Source organism: Hippopotamus amphibius, chromosome 1, assembly GCF_030028045.1.
Source record: "Hippopotamus amphibius kiboko isolate mHipAmp2 chromosome 1, mHipAmp2.hap2, whole genome shotgun sequence".
Lineage (NCBI taxonomy): Eukaryota > Metazoa > Chordata > Mammalia > Artiodactyla > Hippopotamidae > Hippopotamus > Hippopotamus amphibius.
The window spans coordinates 132,260,589-132,277,674 of NC_080186.1; the positions used below are offsets into that span (position 1 = coordinate 132,260,589).

At 37.4% G+C, this 17,086-nt stretch overlaps 1 protein-coding gene across 6 annotated transcripts in view; it reads left to right on the forward strand.

The window, feature by feature from the left end:
* Positions 1-17,086, forward strand: part of FBXW11 (F-box and WD repeat domain containing 11) — a 122,693-nt gene that overhangs the window by 3,566 nt on the left and 102,041 nt on the right. For 2 of the 6 annotated variants that reach the window (XM_057729174.1, XM_057729190.1), the window contains exon 2: positions 5,484-5,645. The exons of the other annotated variants lie outside the window; for them this stretch is intronic. The gene's annotated coding sequence lies outside the window, so the exon portion shown is untranslated. The remainder of the gene's footprint in view (positions 1-5,483; positions 5,646-17,086) is intronic. 6 annotated transcript variants of the gene reach the window in all.

Genomic DNA, 17,086 nt, shown 5'->3' on the forward strand with positions numbered 1-17,086 from the left:
TGCTTCCTCTGCGGGTGTGAGCGTACCCCTTCCTCCCTTTATACAAGTGATGGGCAGTTTATACTCTGTTGTTAGTCTCTGAATGGTTCCCCCCTTTGCTAAGTGACCTTAAGTGAGTCATTTCCCTTCTGTGTTATCTCTAAATGGCTGTATTACTTGTTGAATGTAGTGATATAGGTAAAATGCATTGGCTTTTATTAAGAAGTTGTAATATCAGATCTATTTTTAGAGCTATTGAAGTACAGGCAGGCCACAAGGCCAAGGAGATGAAAGAAATTAAGTGACGTTATTGGAAATATTTATCTTTTTTTCGTTTTGCGTTCCCCCCCCCCCGACCCCCTCCTTGTCATTGGCTTTCTAAGTGGAATAAGTGGGATTGTTTAGTGACTCCATTTGTCACCCTCACTTGTCATCTGCCTCTAGCCATGTGCTGATTTTCCAAATGCAGATTAAATAGACAAAGGTTGAAGTAGGGTTCAAATGAAATAAATCACATACATATTTATAGACCTCACTGAGCTGTCTCAAGAGGCTGTGGCTCAAATATTATCAATTTTTACTCCTGATTTTGGAGTAGGTTAGATGTCCTTTCAGATTTGACAAGGATAAACGTGATCCTGCTCACAAGTCTTAGCACTCTTTGGCCCCTGACTGCTGTCCCCTGAAAACTGAGAGTGCTGTATAGCAGGAGAATCGCTAGCCCATTACATAGGTTTACAGAACACCACATGTATCCCTCTGAGGAGTACTGTTTGGTCCTGTGAATTATAGAAACAAACTTTTCTGCGCTGTGAGGTACCTGGGATCTTGAGTTCCACCTGGTGATACTTACAGTTTAAGGGAAAGCAAGCATTTCAAGTCCTAGTAATTCAAATTCCAGCCTCCCTTCCAGCTTTTTCTTCTCACATTCCTCACGAATTCTATATTCCAGCCAAACCGTGGAGGACCATGGTTCTTCATATTCTGCTCACCGTTTCCTTTGTCGTCACTCATATGAACTGACCTAAGCCCATGTATCTAAGGCTACTGATATTTATGGGAAGGACCTAATAGTTGGTGCTCTGGCCAAATAGGCTTAGGTCAGATCTCAGCACAATCCTCTCTTCCACCTATGCGGATAAAGTCCTATCCCCTCAGAACACAATTTAGATGCCTCTGCTTTTGGATGTCAGTTTATATTATGGCGGCAGATACCCTTTTGTTTTTATATCTATAGCACTGCCTATATGATAGTCATTGTTAAATGAAATGAATGAGTTCTGACACTTTGTATGCATCTTGTGGCAGTTAACATATTCTGGGCTTGTGTTATAGTTTCCTGTTTGTGTCCCCTATTAAATGATAAACTCCTCACAGTGCCTTCTTGTGGTAGGGGTTGAGTGAATGCTGAGTTGAACTTTCCTGTTGACTGCTTATGTGTATTTTTGCTGTCTGCCTGTATCTTAGCTATCCTCTTTTCTGGAAATTCTCACCTATATCACTAATTCTCATAATTGTCCCTAACTCTTATGGGATTTACCAGACCTTCCTGTGTATCATAAAAGTTTGATCATGTCTAAGCTTCTCTTCCAGAGTCCATATCTGATTGTCCTTTGAATCCTTATTGATTTAAATTAATGTTAGGTTTTTTTTTTTTCATGCTGTGAAACCTTTTTAAGATTTCCTTTTGATAATCTTAAGACAAAGGTGGAGATGGATAGAGGAGAAAGACTGCTAAGGGAAAAAGGAGGGTGGGATGTGGTACACAGATATTCATAGACATTTTAACCATTATTTACAGACTTTTATACACATACAGATTGATTTGTATACATCACAGAGAGTGGTTAATAGCAAAGTATTGAGGAAACCAAATTCCATTTATATCTGTTGATGTGAACTTGCCCAACAGTCGATAAGTTCTAAGGATCCTTTGACCTTAGAGAAGCATGATTTAGCATAAAGGGTATGGACTTGAGTGAAAACCTGAGTTGGTATCTTAGCTGTCACTTGCTGGCTGTGTGACTTTAAGAAAGTTAACCTTTCTCTGGTATGATTTCATTATGTGTAAAAATAAGAAAATGTGGATATTGCTCTGAGTGTTGGACGGATTATGAGAGAGATATGTGAAAGGATCCTGCAAAGGCTTGTCTCTCAGCAACTGCCTGCCAAGCTCACTCTCCCCACAAGTACACGGACCATATTTTGTAAAGCACAGTCAAGACAGGTGGTGGGAGGAAGGTTTTAATTTCCCCCCTGATTTGTATATGTATTTGGGAAGTTTTACGGAGGCCGAAAAGTCACTTGCTTTTAGCCCTACACTTAATGAGGCATCTTTGGAAGAAATGATGAAATCATACAGAATCAGTACTGTCTTGGAAATCTGGAAAGTACTGCTACAATTACTAAGAACTACCAGTTAGACATAATTAGACCTGTACTCTGTGGAGAGAACCTGCTTAACCCAGTTTTAGGTATCCTGGTAGAAAGAGACTGGAAATTGTTCATATTAACATTGAGCATTGTGATTTATGTTTGATCATTTTAGTTTAGAAAAAGAAATTAGGATTTTCAAATTCTTATTCTTGTCCTAGCAAAGCTGGTGATTTTGACCTTTAACAGAATAAGTAGTAACTATCATACAAGATTTCCTCCTGAGTTGTATTGTTGTTCATTGAATTAGTTGACAAAAGGGGAAAAACCTGTCGGTCAAGAATGTGCTTGTTACCCTCAGTTCAGTTTCTGCTGATCACAATTGCCTAACAGGAAGCTTGTCTTTGTAGGCAAATGAGAGACCAACCAGAAAGACCTGACAGTCCAGCAGGATATCTCTAACCTGCATCTTATTATTGTTTTAACAGAATTCAAAGATTGCAGAGTTCAGTGATGTCAGCAGGAAGCATTTTTAGGAAATTCCCTCTCAGGGTTAGTCAACAACGAAGACCTTCACAGAATGGAAAACTGTGCAGTAGAAACAGTGGGACATTAACATGTAACTTGAAATAAATGTTTGTGAGTAGAGAGATGTGCAAATACACAAGTACAATGAATATAGGGAACTGTTTTCTAATAGCAAACCTTTGATCCACGGAAGAAAAGGAAAAATTAAGTAGGAGCTCTGCTGTTAAGAAAAAGGAAACTGAGTAATTTTTTTTTTTTTTTTGAGTGTTAATTTCAGAACACTTAACCAGTTTTGGGGACTAATAATAAAATATGTTTTGGTTCTGTGAAATGATTGCTTAGGAGACTCAGAAAGGGGCAGAGGACAGGAAGAACTCAGTCCTTACCTTCTTGGTCTGGAGTCTATTCATCTTTGTTTCTCTAGCATAAGGCCTGCCACCAATTAGGTATTCAGTAACTGTTTGAAGGGATGAGGGGCAAAATTAACTCACTAATACAAGAAAAAGGCCTGACAATGCAAGAGGTTAAGAAATGAGTCAAATTAGTCATTTCTGTTAGTCAAATTGTTGTGGCTGTGTTTTGCTGTAATTATTCGGCATTTTGATTATAGCGGTGTTATGCTTTGAAAGGCAGAGTATATTGCTCTAGCAGTTAACTGCTAGCCATAGCCCACTAGCAGCTTTTGTCAGAATTGGGTTTCTAGTTTATTTTTAGGTTCTAGAGTAATGAGAAGGGCTTGAGCACTTATTCTTTGCTTGCGATTTTACTTATGTAATGCCTTGAAGTTGCGGGTATTAAGGTATTTCTGCCTGTTTGTTATGAAGAGGTTAATCTTAGACTGGTACTTCAGTCAGTCACTTCAGTTGCTTTGCCTATAACGTGAAAAATCAGAGCATCTTTAGTCTTTGCCTATAGACTATTCAGTTTCAACTGGGTTTGGGGTTCTTTGTTACAGACACATCTTTTCCGCCAAATACAAAGTCTGCTTGGGCAACATTGTAATGTGTTTTGTTATAAAATTAGTATTGTGGACCTTAGAATTGCATGGCTTTTTGTTGATGAAATGCTTTTAAGTGGCAAGATCAGGGGAGTTAGCCCTTTCAGGATCGCTCAGCAAGTGCAGTTGTATTTTAGTTTAGCTAAATACTGAAATACTCTTCTGTATTTTTGTGGTTCTCCCTTCTGACGTCAGTTAGCTTAAAGCTTGGTTTCTTCTGCCCCAGGAATCATGGTCTTTCTGATCCTTGGACTTGGGAGGCCACAATATTCTGTGAAAAGGGTATGGGCTCTACCACCTAGTAGTCCCACCTAGTGGGACTTTGGGCAAGTTATTTCTTCTCATGTTTTTTGAGAATTAAGCATGAGTAATGAATGTAAAAGGCCTGGCCCATTAGTAACCCTTTAATAAAGGTAGGTATTATAATTACTGCAGGGACTTCCTAGGTGGCGCAGTGGTTAATTAAGAATCCCGCCTGCCAGTGCAGGGGACACGGGTTCGAGCCCTGCTCCAGGAAGATCCCACATGCCACAGAGCAACAAAGCCTGTGCGCCACAACTATTGAGCTCGTGTGCTGCAACTACTGAAGTCCATGTGCCTAGAGCCTGTGCTCCGCAACAAGAGAAGCCACCGCAATGAGGAGCCCACACACCACAATGAAGAGTAGCCCCTAGAAAGCCCGTGTGCAGCAACAACGACCCAAAGCAGCCAATAAAAAAATAAATTTATATAACTACTGCAGGAACATTTTGGCAATAGTGTGGCAGTTGAGGAAGTAGCAAATTTATGTGCAAGCAGCTTCACAGTCTTTGGATTTTTAATTTTTTATCTATGTCATCCTGTTGAATGCCTTTTTCTCTCTCCTTTGTAGTTTGTTTAGAATTTCCAGTCTAATGGAAGAGTTGGTATGGTAATAAAGAATGTTGATATAATGTGGACTGGACTTATGTATTTAAAGGTGCTATCTAGTAAATTGTTTATTAGTGTTCTTTATTAGTTCCCCAGTTTACCCAGTGACTGGCCACTGTGGGGGATTGGCCTTTATTGAGTCAGCAGTTTACTCTTAAAATTATGTTACGTTTTAAAATGTCCTATATTTCACCTGATGGTTGAAGATTTGAGTGATGTGTAGATTTGATGTCTTTTATGTAGCAAACCAAAAGCTTTCTTGTTAGGTTGTTTAAATAAATATTTTTATTGAGAGACATTTGAGCCCTCCCACATTAATTTTGGCTGACAAAATTTCTGTAATAGTAGAGGAACTGTCTTAGAAAATGGATAAAAGTCATTGTAGCTGAATGATCTGGGACAATTTATGTAGATAATAGAGGAAATTTTTATCATGCATTTGGAAATTGTGTGATATGAATAAATATTAATATTAGGGATGTTTCCTTCTTTATGTAGAATTTCTTATCCTTCTCTCATCACAGAGGTGAGCAGTGCTACTGCAGATCTTTTATACCAAATAGCTGCTCAGGGGTTGTAACTTTTTTTCTGTGCTTCAGATCCACCACTCCATTGACCCTTCCTTCCATTTCTTGGTGGCTGTCCTTTGCCGCTGGTGCCATGGTGGGTGTATGGATTGCTTTCTGTCTTTCAACAGTTACCGAAGTGCATGTTTGGGATTTTGTTGAAGAAAGCTGGATACAGTAAACGGAAAGAATCTTGGAAGCTGCTTGACTGCTGTCTTTTCTCAGACTAGTCTGAAAGGGAATACCCCCATTCATTCTGGATTGGTGGATCTGAAGTACAAAATATTGCCCAGGTAAGCAATTACCCTGTATTGTTTTGTTATGTAGAACTCAACTCACTGAGAGAAACTTAAAATTTCTTTACTTTTTTCCATTGTAATAGAGAAAGGAAGAAATGTTAGATATTTACGCTTAGTGTTCATGTTTAGGTGTGGTTCCGTGTAGGTATTTGCTAGTAAAAACTTTGTTTCAGTGTAAGAAATGCAGTTATTTTTATTAAATAGGCCCAAAAGGTTTGTAGTCACAGCCTAACAGGGAATACAGTATAGTAAACAAGGGACTTTTGTTTGAGGAATAGGTTATAAAATATGGAAAACAAATGATAATTTTGTGGCATTATCTCATGATTTATAGTTATTACCTGGTCAGAATAATTTTTGTAGATACCATGTAAAGTAATGGTCTTTTATTCTTAGGACTTCTGGAGGGTCTTCTCAGGACGATTTACTAACCGTAGCTACCGCTTATTGAGCATCTACTAAGTGCCAGGTGCTATTGTAGGCTCTTTACATGTATTTCTTATTTCATTGGTACATACTTTATGTGTATTTTACAGATAGTAAAATGAAGCTAATGAGCATTAAGTAGGTAGTTTGCCCAGGATCATACAGCTAGTAAGTGGCGGAGTCAAGCTTAAGCTTGAGCCTTTGTGTCTCCAAAGCTCTCTTTCCACCTGACTACATTTGCTGGAGTGTGTACTTCAACTTCAGGATTTTCGTATTGTCTGTATACTGCTAGAGAAGGTGCGGTTTTCTGCAGCGGGTTTCCACTTGGATAACACATGGATCGTTGTTTGGCATGGTATCTTAATTATATGTGGTACTCTCCTTTCTTAATGAAAAGATTAGAAGATCTTCAGTCAGTTCATCAAGTGAACCTAAAGGTAACTTAGGGAGTGTAAGAGAGGCTTTACATTTAAATGTCAAAATGTGTTTTATATAGGGAAGTGTCATTTGGTCTAGTGAACTCAAACCTGTGTCTTCTTAGTTCCTCCTTAGTTTTTATTGGTTATTTAAATAGCTCTGTAGCTTATTATGTAGACTTCTTTTTTTTTAGAACAGTGATATTCTTAGCATGGTATTTTTTTTTTTTAATATTTATTTATTTGGCCACACCAGGTCTTAGTTGTGGCACATGGATCTTTGTTGCTGCATACAGGCTCTTTTAGTTGCAGCATGCATGTGAGGGATCTAGTTTCCTGACCAAGGATTGAACCCAGGCCCTCTGTGGAGTCTTAACCACTGGACCACCAGAGAAGTCCCTATGTAGACATCTTTTGACCTGTGGTTTGTTAGTCTTACAAGTAAGACATTATCAGGCAACTCATGACTTTTTCTGGTATTTAATCACTCTAGATTACCTATTTCCTTTAATCTTAAAAAACAATTATTTTTTATCATAGACTGACATTCTGGCTTTGTGATCCCTGTTTTATTTTAATTCCTTTATATTTGTTAATATTTCTCCCAGGTGAGCATTTTTCACACTTGTCACGTGAAGAGCTCTCAGGGCGGTGGTGGTAGTAAAAGTAGTAGTAGTTAACACTTACTGGGTGCTTACTCTGTCTTGAGCACGATTCTGAACACTTTACATGTATAAACTCATTTTCATAGTGACCCCTCAGTGAGGTAGGTACCCTTATTTCCACTTTACTTATGAGGAAACTGAAGGATAGAGTGGTTAAGTAACATGTTCAGGGTCACACATCTAGTAAGAGACAAGGAGACAGAGATAATATATGAATCTAGGCGGTCTGGCTTCAGACAAGGTGCTTCTAATGTCTACCTCAAGTTTATAGAGTATCATCCAGTGATAAAAAGAGGGGTGGAAATCCTAAAGGCTTAAACTGTATACTCTGATTTCAAGAAACCATTGCAAAGGGAAAGGAAACAATTGTTGTTGAATATCTATTTTGTACTTTCCGTAGAAAATAGTCTAGATCTCAGATTCTGTGTTAGCCATCCAAGACTATCTACCAGGCTGTTTGCCGAGAGGACTCATGGTAGGGTTAGTTTAAGGTTATCTTCCAGAACAGTGCTGTCCAGTTAGAACTTTCTGGATAATGGAAATATTCATTATCTGTGCTGTTCAGTGTGGTAGCCACTAGCCACATGTGGCTATTTTGAAATGTGGCTCCGTAACTGAGGAACTGAATTTTAAATTTTAATTAATTTAAATAGCCACAAATATAGTTATAGAATTCACCTTTAACCTAGGTCTGGTCCTGGATTTAACACCCTTAGAAATCTGATATTGTCAGCAGACTGAAAGCGAGCTCTTATCCCACGGTTGAACTTAAAATCATTAACCAGCTGTGTAAGACTGATGTGTAAAGCCAGAATTCCATAAATTATTAATTTATAATAACATGCACATGTTGGCATGATTAATATAAACTTTTCTGATAGGTACATTTGCTTACTAGGTCCTACTTAACATGCCAGTTTAAGTTTTTCAAATAAGAAGCAATATTTAGAGGGACCTGAAGACTCAGGCCAAATAACTGAAATACTCTCATCCTGTAGGTAGACTTTAACTACCAGGCCAGATCATAGTCAGGTGGTTTAGTTAGCATGGACTTGACCAGGGAAGTGACATATTCGCTGGCCTGGAACTGAGACAACCTCATTCAGCTTTTACTTCAGGGGTGGATGGTTTTTCCATCTTCCTTCAACTTCTCTGCTCGCCTTTACTTCCCAAATCCATTTCTGATTACGGCATTCATTTTAGACGTGTTAATATTTACATTCAGCTTGAACACACTCTTGTCTAATAAGTCTGGGGAACCCTTTATTTTCTTTAAGACACCTACATCACTGTTAGGATCCATTTTGTGTTCATTTTTGACTCTTAAGAAGGTGGTTGAATTTTCCTTGCTTCCCTGATGCGTCTTTCTACTGAAACACTTATTAGCTTATTTAATTTGGTCATGTAGTGTGGGGTAGAATAGGAACATACTTAAAAGAAATATGCCTGGTGGTACATTCTCTTTGCATTACTTCATGTTATTAAATGAGCTTGTTTTTAGCTTACCAAATCATTACTTTGGGACTTGTTTTTGATCCTTCTGTTCTTAAAGTAGAAAGAGTGATGTAATCAGATTCGCATTTTAAGAAGTTAACTTTTCAAGTGTCTGCAAGATGGATTGAAGAGACTCAAGGCAGGGGAACCAGCTAGTTCAAGTGAGCAATGATGAAGGCAAACCAAAGCGTTTACGGTGGGCATGGTGGAGGTGGGGTGGACTTAAAAGAGATGTGGGTGGTAAGAGCTACCAAACTTGGGGATTCATTATAGGAGTAAGAGATGGATGGAATATAATACAAATTTTAGATTTTTGCCTTGGGCACCAGAATGGATGTTTGTTCTCTCTTCTTAAATAGGGAGTACTAGAAAAACAGATTGAGGGGAGTGGAGGGAGGAGAAAGAATGAGTTGAGTTTATAATGAATTTGAGTTGCCTGTGGGTGAATCCTCTAAAAGGAGAAGTACCTAGTTAGGAATATTGATCTGGAGCTCAGCAGAGAGAGCAGGGGTAGAAAGATTTGGGAGTTTTTATTTAGCCTCAGTGGTAGCTAACTTTACTTAATGGAGTTAGAAGGTTACTTAGAGTAAAGATTGAGGAATCTATATCGGTGTGGAAATACTAATAGAGAGGAGTGGGCTGCAGCTCAGGTTGTGAGATCATACGTGATGTTGGTCAAGAGCTGTTACCACTCTCTCCTTTTCATAGTGACCTGGGGATTGTTACAGCCTGTCCGCAGTCAGCAAATTTGCCCGTTATATTTGCATTCTGATATTTTTTCCATTATAATGGTTTGTTTAATTAACACAGGTATAGTTTTTGAAATGTGTTTTTAAAAGCGCCATGTTGTCACTACACATCTTAGGTACATTTATCAAATTCATTTTTTTACATCAGTGACAAAAACAAGGGAAAACTAACCTAAACAGTGAACGTTCTGGACCGAGCCTGAAATGGGAAATGGGAATTTGCTCTTTTCTCAGCATGTCTCACTTCTTGAATGCTTCTCATCTGGCTGTGATGAGTGGGATTATAGTATTTTAAAGACAACATTTTTAACATCACAACATAAGGCTTAAGTACAAGCCAGCTATTTAATCTACTAGTCAGTTGAAGAAGCAGCAAACTGTTCAAGTGCTAGTGTGAAAATTAGCTGTGTAGGATTTACTGAGATGGTATGTTGGTCCATTGTGGCATATATTTAAGATGTTCTTAAGGCAGATTTTTACTATATGCTCTTCTCACCTATGTACTGACTTCAGACCCTAATTGCAGGTGTGCTATAACTCTCCTGTAATTAGGTTTTGGTAATGAAAGCATGGAGAGATGGAGACTTCATTACAGCTGCAGTCAATCAATACTTAAAAAACTTTTTGAATACATTGTAATGTCTTTCTTACAAAATTCATAAGGCACGAAAAGGAGCACACAGTAAGAAAAAAAAGTCTCCCATTTTCTTTAGCGGCAGCTAGTCAACCACATTCTTATGTAGCCTTCATATATATTTGTGTCTGCTGTACATTATTCTGCACCTTGATTTTTTTAATGTAAAATATGACATGATCATCTTTCATATCAGTTCCCAAAGAGCTCTCGTGTTCTTTGAAGAGATTATTTAAAAGATGCACGCTGATTTATTGTATGCGCTATAATTTGTGAACCCAGTCTGGACTGATACACATAGAAGTTATTTCCAGTCTTTTGCATAAAACTGTAAAAGATAACTTGATGTGTATGTCATTCCACATATGGGTGTATATATTCAGGACAGATTCCTGGGAGTAAGTGTCACTGGATAGGTGCTTTGAAAACTCTAATAGATATTGCCACATTGTTCTCTAGTCACAGTTTACGCTCTCACAGTTTATGTTGCTCGAGAGTACTCTTTTATTTCCTGACACTGTCATGGTGTTGCATTGGTTTTAAGCTGGTTGCTTTTTAAATTGTTCTTCTCTCTTTTCCCCGTTACTTTTTGTTATGAAGAATTTCATGTATATAAGAGTTGGGGAAAAAGCAGCACAACAAACACCTGTATGCTGTCTCCACCTCGACTCAACAATTGTTAACGTTTTGCCATATTTGGATCATTTCTCTGCTCCTCCCCTTGGTCGTCCCTTCCCTCCCCTCTCCTCCTTCTGCCTCCTTCCTCCCTCCCTACCCTCCCTTTTCTGTCCTTCTCTTCCCAAATAAGTACCCTTTTTTTTGTTGTTAAACAATTTGAAAGTAAATTGCAAGAATGATCCCTCAACCTCTAAACATTTCAGCACAGTATCTCCTAAGAATAAGGATAGTCTCTCTCTCTAAAAGCGAATGTGGGAGCACACACAAACATACACACCGTGTATATAGTATATGTCTCCATATATAACCAAATATTAAATATAATCATATGTATTTTATTCATATATAAAGCCACAATACTATTTTTGTATCTAAGAAAATGAAAGTAATTCCATAATATAATAGCAAATACTCAGTTAAATTTAAATTTTCCCATTTGATCCAAGAATGTCTTTTCTAGCACCCCCCCCCCCCCCCGTTTTTGTTTTAAAAACAAAAACCAGGTTCCAAACAAAACACACCCTTTGTATTTGGTTGTAATGTCTTTTTAATTTCTTCTCATTTTAACAGTCCCTCTGCCCTTTTCTCTCTTAGGGAATTGATTCTTTTTTCTTTTTTCTTTTATTTTAAAGAGCCCAGCTCAATTTGTTGTCCTGTAGGATGTGCAACATTCTTCACTTGTTTGAATATTTCCTCATGGTGTTATTTAACTTGTTTCTCTGGCTCCTATACTTCCTGTAAACTGGAAGTTATGTGAGAGACTTGATCGCAGCCCATTTAAACATTTTGACAAGAATGCTTCGTCATAGGTGAAGTGTACTTTGCATTGAGTCATGTTGGGAGGCACTTAATGACAGGTTATCCAATTATGAGCTTTGCTAAATTTGATCCCTTGACTAAGGTGGCAGCAGCCAGATCTCTGCATTAAGGTACAATTTTATCCTCTTATTAGAAAGGACTGTGGGGTAATATTTTGGCACCTTGTAAATATCCTGTTCCATTACAGCCTTTCACCCAGTGGTTTCAGCATCCTGAACCTGAAATTATTTATTACAATATAAGTTACAAAATTGTGGTTTTCTGTCATTTCATCTGTATTTGTTAGCTAGCATTCACAGAAGCCATCCCTGTTTCTCCTTCCTTTTGTGTATCACCATACTCTCATGGACTTTTATTTATTCAGTGTGTTAACAATCAGTTACCGTCTTTATTGATGTTCAGATTTGGCTAACGAGAGCCCCTTCAAGGTAGCTCCTGCTTCTTTTTTAACATAAACCCATCAGTTTTGGTGTGTTTCTTGGCTTTCCACTTTCCCTACATATCAGGAATCAACCATTTCTCCAAGAAGCTGTGATTCCTTTTAGTGGGAAATGGTGTTTAGAAACCAAAAACAATATGGTTGGGTTGTTGCTTCTAGACCTTTTCAGTGGACAGAACTAAGAAGTATATTTAAAATGAACCATGGGTTCATGTTAGTTCTGATTCAGACTTAGTATTATACGGATGTTTTTCTGAACCTATTAGCCTTTTGATTTTCACAGTCTAAGGGATCCTACTGTGTAATGGCCATCTATTTGAGGTACTGATTGTTATGCAAAGAGGCAGGTAAATAGCTTTATTCATCCATTACTGAGCACAGAATGGAACAGGTGCTGTTTGCTAATGTGGGGAATACAGAACAGAATCAGATTTGTACCTTGCTTACAGAATCTTGCAGTCTTTTTTTGTTTTTGTTTTGTTTGTTTTTTTGGCACACGGGCTTAGTTGCTCCGTGGCATGTGGGATCTTCCTGGAGCAGGGATCAAACCCGTGTCCCCTGCATTGGCAGGCGGACTCTCAACCACTGTACCACCTAGGAAGCCCCAGAATCTTGCAGTCTTTTACATAAAATAGTGTCATGTGAAAACTGCTAAGGATCATGAGAGGTGGACATACATGTGTGGAAGCTAGAAAAGGAAGGAAAATTTCATAAAGGAAAAGTTTTATAAAGTTACCCTTTGAGGTCTGAGCAAAAATTAGACATGGATGTGGATGTGTTGGGGCAGAGGGAGGGATTTCATAGCAAAGATAACCAAGTAAACACTAGCTGGCAGGCAGTGGTGTGTATTGTTTGTTGGGAGAGACAAGTAAGTAGTTCTGTGGATTGTTGGAGTGTAGATTGGGTGAAGGGATTGAGGTAGATAAATTTGCAAAGAGATTATAACCAAATCTTGAGTCATCTTTAGGTCATAAGTTACAGACAAGTAACCTGTAGATAGAGATCCACAGATGTATTTTATTTGATCTGCATAGATTTTAAGAAATTGAGACATTTCATATCAAAACACTCTGGTTTTGCCTGAAAACTGGAGCTGAATAGCGGCTGCCTTTTTGAGTCAAGGCTTGTACTGGTCACCACAGCTCCTGTAAGGCCTTCTTTACTTTTGAGCTTGTCATCCCTGCAGGAGAGGAAGGGTGAGGGTAGTGGGTGTGGTTTGAGATGAGGGGTGACTTGAAAGTTTGAGCAAGATCTGTGCTTTAGAAAGATCACTCTGGCAATCAGTTTGGAGGATGCAGTGGAGCAGGGACACCAATTAATAGACTATTGTAATGTTCCAGGGAAGAATCATGAGATAGTAACAGATGGTGCAGAAGAGGAGGAAATGAGACATTTTAAAGGTAGAATGGGTAGATTGTATTGATAGATAAGAGTATGTGTGTGTATGTATTGAAGAGAATGTAATCAGACTCTTAAAACATGAAGTCCTGTTTCTAAAAAGCTTTGCATTCATAAATTAGTATCGGGAAGTTAACCACAGTTTCTGAAAGTTAACCACATATTTTTTAATCTGTTGGTTAATTTTGGAAGACAGTAGTAATAGTTTCATGTGTTGTCACTGTGTTTAGTTTTGCAATATGCAAATAACACGTGTCAACAAAGTCTGACATGACTATTTCTGAAAGTTGTTTATAAAGTGAATATTTATATTGTGATTTTTATAAATCACTTTCCTTATAATTATGGAACTAAACTTTGAAGCAAAAATATTAGCAATGGTAGTACTTATTTTCAGAGTGTTGGCTGCTTGTATTTAATTTTCCCTACAATTTCTGCAAGAATTTAATCAAAAGGATAGTGAATCAGCAAGGGACTGTACTGTAGACTTAAAGTTACATCTTTTTAAAACCGTATATACTGTTAGTAAGTATTTTGGACATCTTCCCTGTCTGGTTAGGGCATGACTTTATCCAGTCCCATTTCCATTGCCATTACTCCAGATGTTTAGAAGCACCACCAGCTCAGATGATCTGAGGGAGGGAGACATGAAGAACATGTAAATGAGTAGACTCAGAAAGAGAATGACTCACACTGACAGAGGCCACACCTGGATACTATGTAAAAAGCTTCCAGCCTCAAGGGATGAACAAAGATTGGTTAAAGGGCATTTGTACATATGTAAGTGTGTGTGTGTGTATATATTGCGTTTAACTTACATATAGTATAGAACACAAATCTTAAGTGTACAGCTTAATGATTTTTTTCACATATGTGTATACTACACTGTGTAACCACTATCCAAATCTAGAGAACATGCTAGAGCCCCTTGAGGGCTTTCTCTTGTCTGTGCCTCACTCAGTCAGTAAACCCTCCCAAGAGTCTATTCTGGCCTCTTTTACTATAGGTTAGTTATGACTGTTTTTGGATTTTATATAAATGGAGTTATACAGCATGTTTTTCCCCCTACTTATTACTATATCCGTGAAATTCATCCATTTTGTTGTGTATAACTGGTTTTTTTTTTCCCTCTGTACGTTATTCTGTTGTATATTTCATCGATGGTTCGTTTATTTTACTGTTAATAAATTAGCTTGTTTCCAATTTTTGGCTGTTATTGTGAATAACACTTATAAATAAGGTGGACATAAGCACTTGATTCTCTCAGTGATAAAAACCCCAGAGTGGAATTACAGGGTCAGAGGATAGGCATATGTTTAGTTTCAGTAGATTCTGCTAAACTGTTTTCCAAGCGCTTGTGCCAATTTAGACACGCACCTCTAATGTGGAGAGTTCCAGTTATCACTTGGCTTTGCCAGTCCTTTTCATTTTAGCAATTCTGATGAGTGTATACGGGTATCTATATTGTAGTTTTGTTTGTTTTTTTGTTTAATTGGCTTATTGATGTATAGTTCACATGCAATAAAATGTACTCATTTCAAGTATACTGTTTGAGTTTTGAAAACTGTATATAATCATATAACCACTACCACAATCAAGATATAGAATGTTTCTACCTCCAAAAAACTTCCCTCATTACCCTAGGCAGTCCCCTCAGTGCATCCTTGGCCTCAAGTAACTTGCTTTATGTAACTGTAGATTAGTTGTGTGTGTTCTGCAATTGCATATAGATGGGATGGGTGCAGCATGTGTAGTATACTGCATATACTCATTATATTTGGCTTGTTTTGCCTAACATGTTTTTGAGATTCATTCTTGTTGTATCAGTTGTTTGTGCCTTTTCATTGCTTAGTAATGTTAACATTATATGAGTAAACAACACTTTCATTTATCCATTCACCTGCTGATGAATATTTGGGTTGTTTCCAGTGTTTGACTGTCATGAATAAAGCTTGTATGAACAGTTGTGTTCAGATTTTTGTTTGGACATTTCTTTTCTCTTGGGTATACCTAGGAGTGGAATTGCTAGAATAGAGTGTAGATGTATGTTTTGTTTTTCCAAGAAACTGCTAGATCTTTTCACAAAAGTGCTGTATATTCTTAGAGTTCCTCTGATAATGTATGAGAATTCCAGTTGCTCTACTTCCTCATCAGCACTTGACATTGTCATTCAGTTTTAGCCATTCTCATAGGTGTGAAATAGTATCTCATTGTGGTTTTAATATACATTTCCCTAATGACTAATGGTGTTGAGCATTTTTTTTCTAGTCTCCATTGACCATTTAGCTATCTTGTTTAGAGAAGTTCCTGTTCAGATCTTTTGACCCTTTAAAAAAATTGAGTTGTCTTTTTCTTATTGATTTGTGGGAGTTCTTCATAATAGTCTAGAAATGGGTTCTTTGTCAGACACACATATTGCAGACACTTCCTGTTCTGTGGCTTGCGTTTCCAGTGTCTTAATATTGTTTTTCGATGGACAGGTCTTAATACTAATGAAGTCTAATTAATCAGTTTTTTTCATAGTTACTAGTTTTTGTGTCCTCTTTATGAAATTTTTGCCTACTCTAAGGTCTTAAAGATACTGTGTGTCTTCTAGAAGCGTTACGGTTTTACTATCTCTAAATTATTGTTTTTTTTGGTTGAGATAGGGATCAAGATTCATTTTTACTTCCCATGGTTAAGCGTTTAGCCCAGTACCATTATTTACACATATGTGAAAAAACTATTGAAAAATGGTTGAATAAGAAACCTATTTTTTCTCTTTAGAGAAGTAATCCATATTTATTATAGGAAAATTGAAAATAAAAATTATGTAAAATAAAAAACAAAAAGAATAAAAAGTTCCCCTGATAACTGCTATTAATATTTGATATACTTCATTGCCTTCATGTACATATTTTTTCTTTCATGTGTTTCATATTTGTTTTTCACACATAAAATTATTTTGCAAACTGCCTTTAAAACTCAACAATATTTGTAACATCTTTCTGAAACATCATATATTTCTTAAATATTTTGAAGGGGCGCCTAATATACATAAATATGCAAATGGATAACTAGTTAAACTACTCCTTTATTAGACATTTAAGTTATTTCTAATTTATAGCAACTTTAAGCTGGTGTTCTTTCTTGAAGTTTAATCTTTGAACAAATGTGTGAGTATAACCTTAGGGTAAGTTCTGAGAGGTGGAATTGTTGGGTCAGAGTGTACACAAAAAATGTGCATGGGTATTTTATATAGCCAAAGGTTTTACCTACTTTCTGTTACTTATGTGAACATGACATGTCAAACTGACTGTAGTCTATGAAAGTGCTGTTTTCTCCATGTTTATGCCATTTTAAGGTATTAATAATTTTTTCAAATCCCCGTTTGGTTGAAGAATTTAAAATTTTATTTCTTTAATTACTAGTGAGATTGGACATACTTTTCTTATGTTTGTGGCTATTTCTGTTTCTTTTGTGAAGAAAGGGAAATGTGTAGGTTAGCTGTCGTTCTCCTCTGCTGATTCTAGATCCAGGTGCATTTGGGGAGTGGCGGAAGGAAGTCACCAGAGTGAGGAACTTCTGAGTTTGTTGTAACTCGGCCAGTGCTGCCCTTTTGTGAATTGAAATAGCCATTTTTGTTAGGAGCCAGCTGCAGGAGTATCTGCTCTATCCAGGAGACTGTCTGTGGCTGGCTTAAGCCCGGTCACTGCTCTTGCTTGCCCCTGGCTGCAG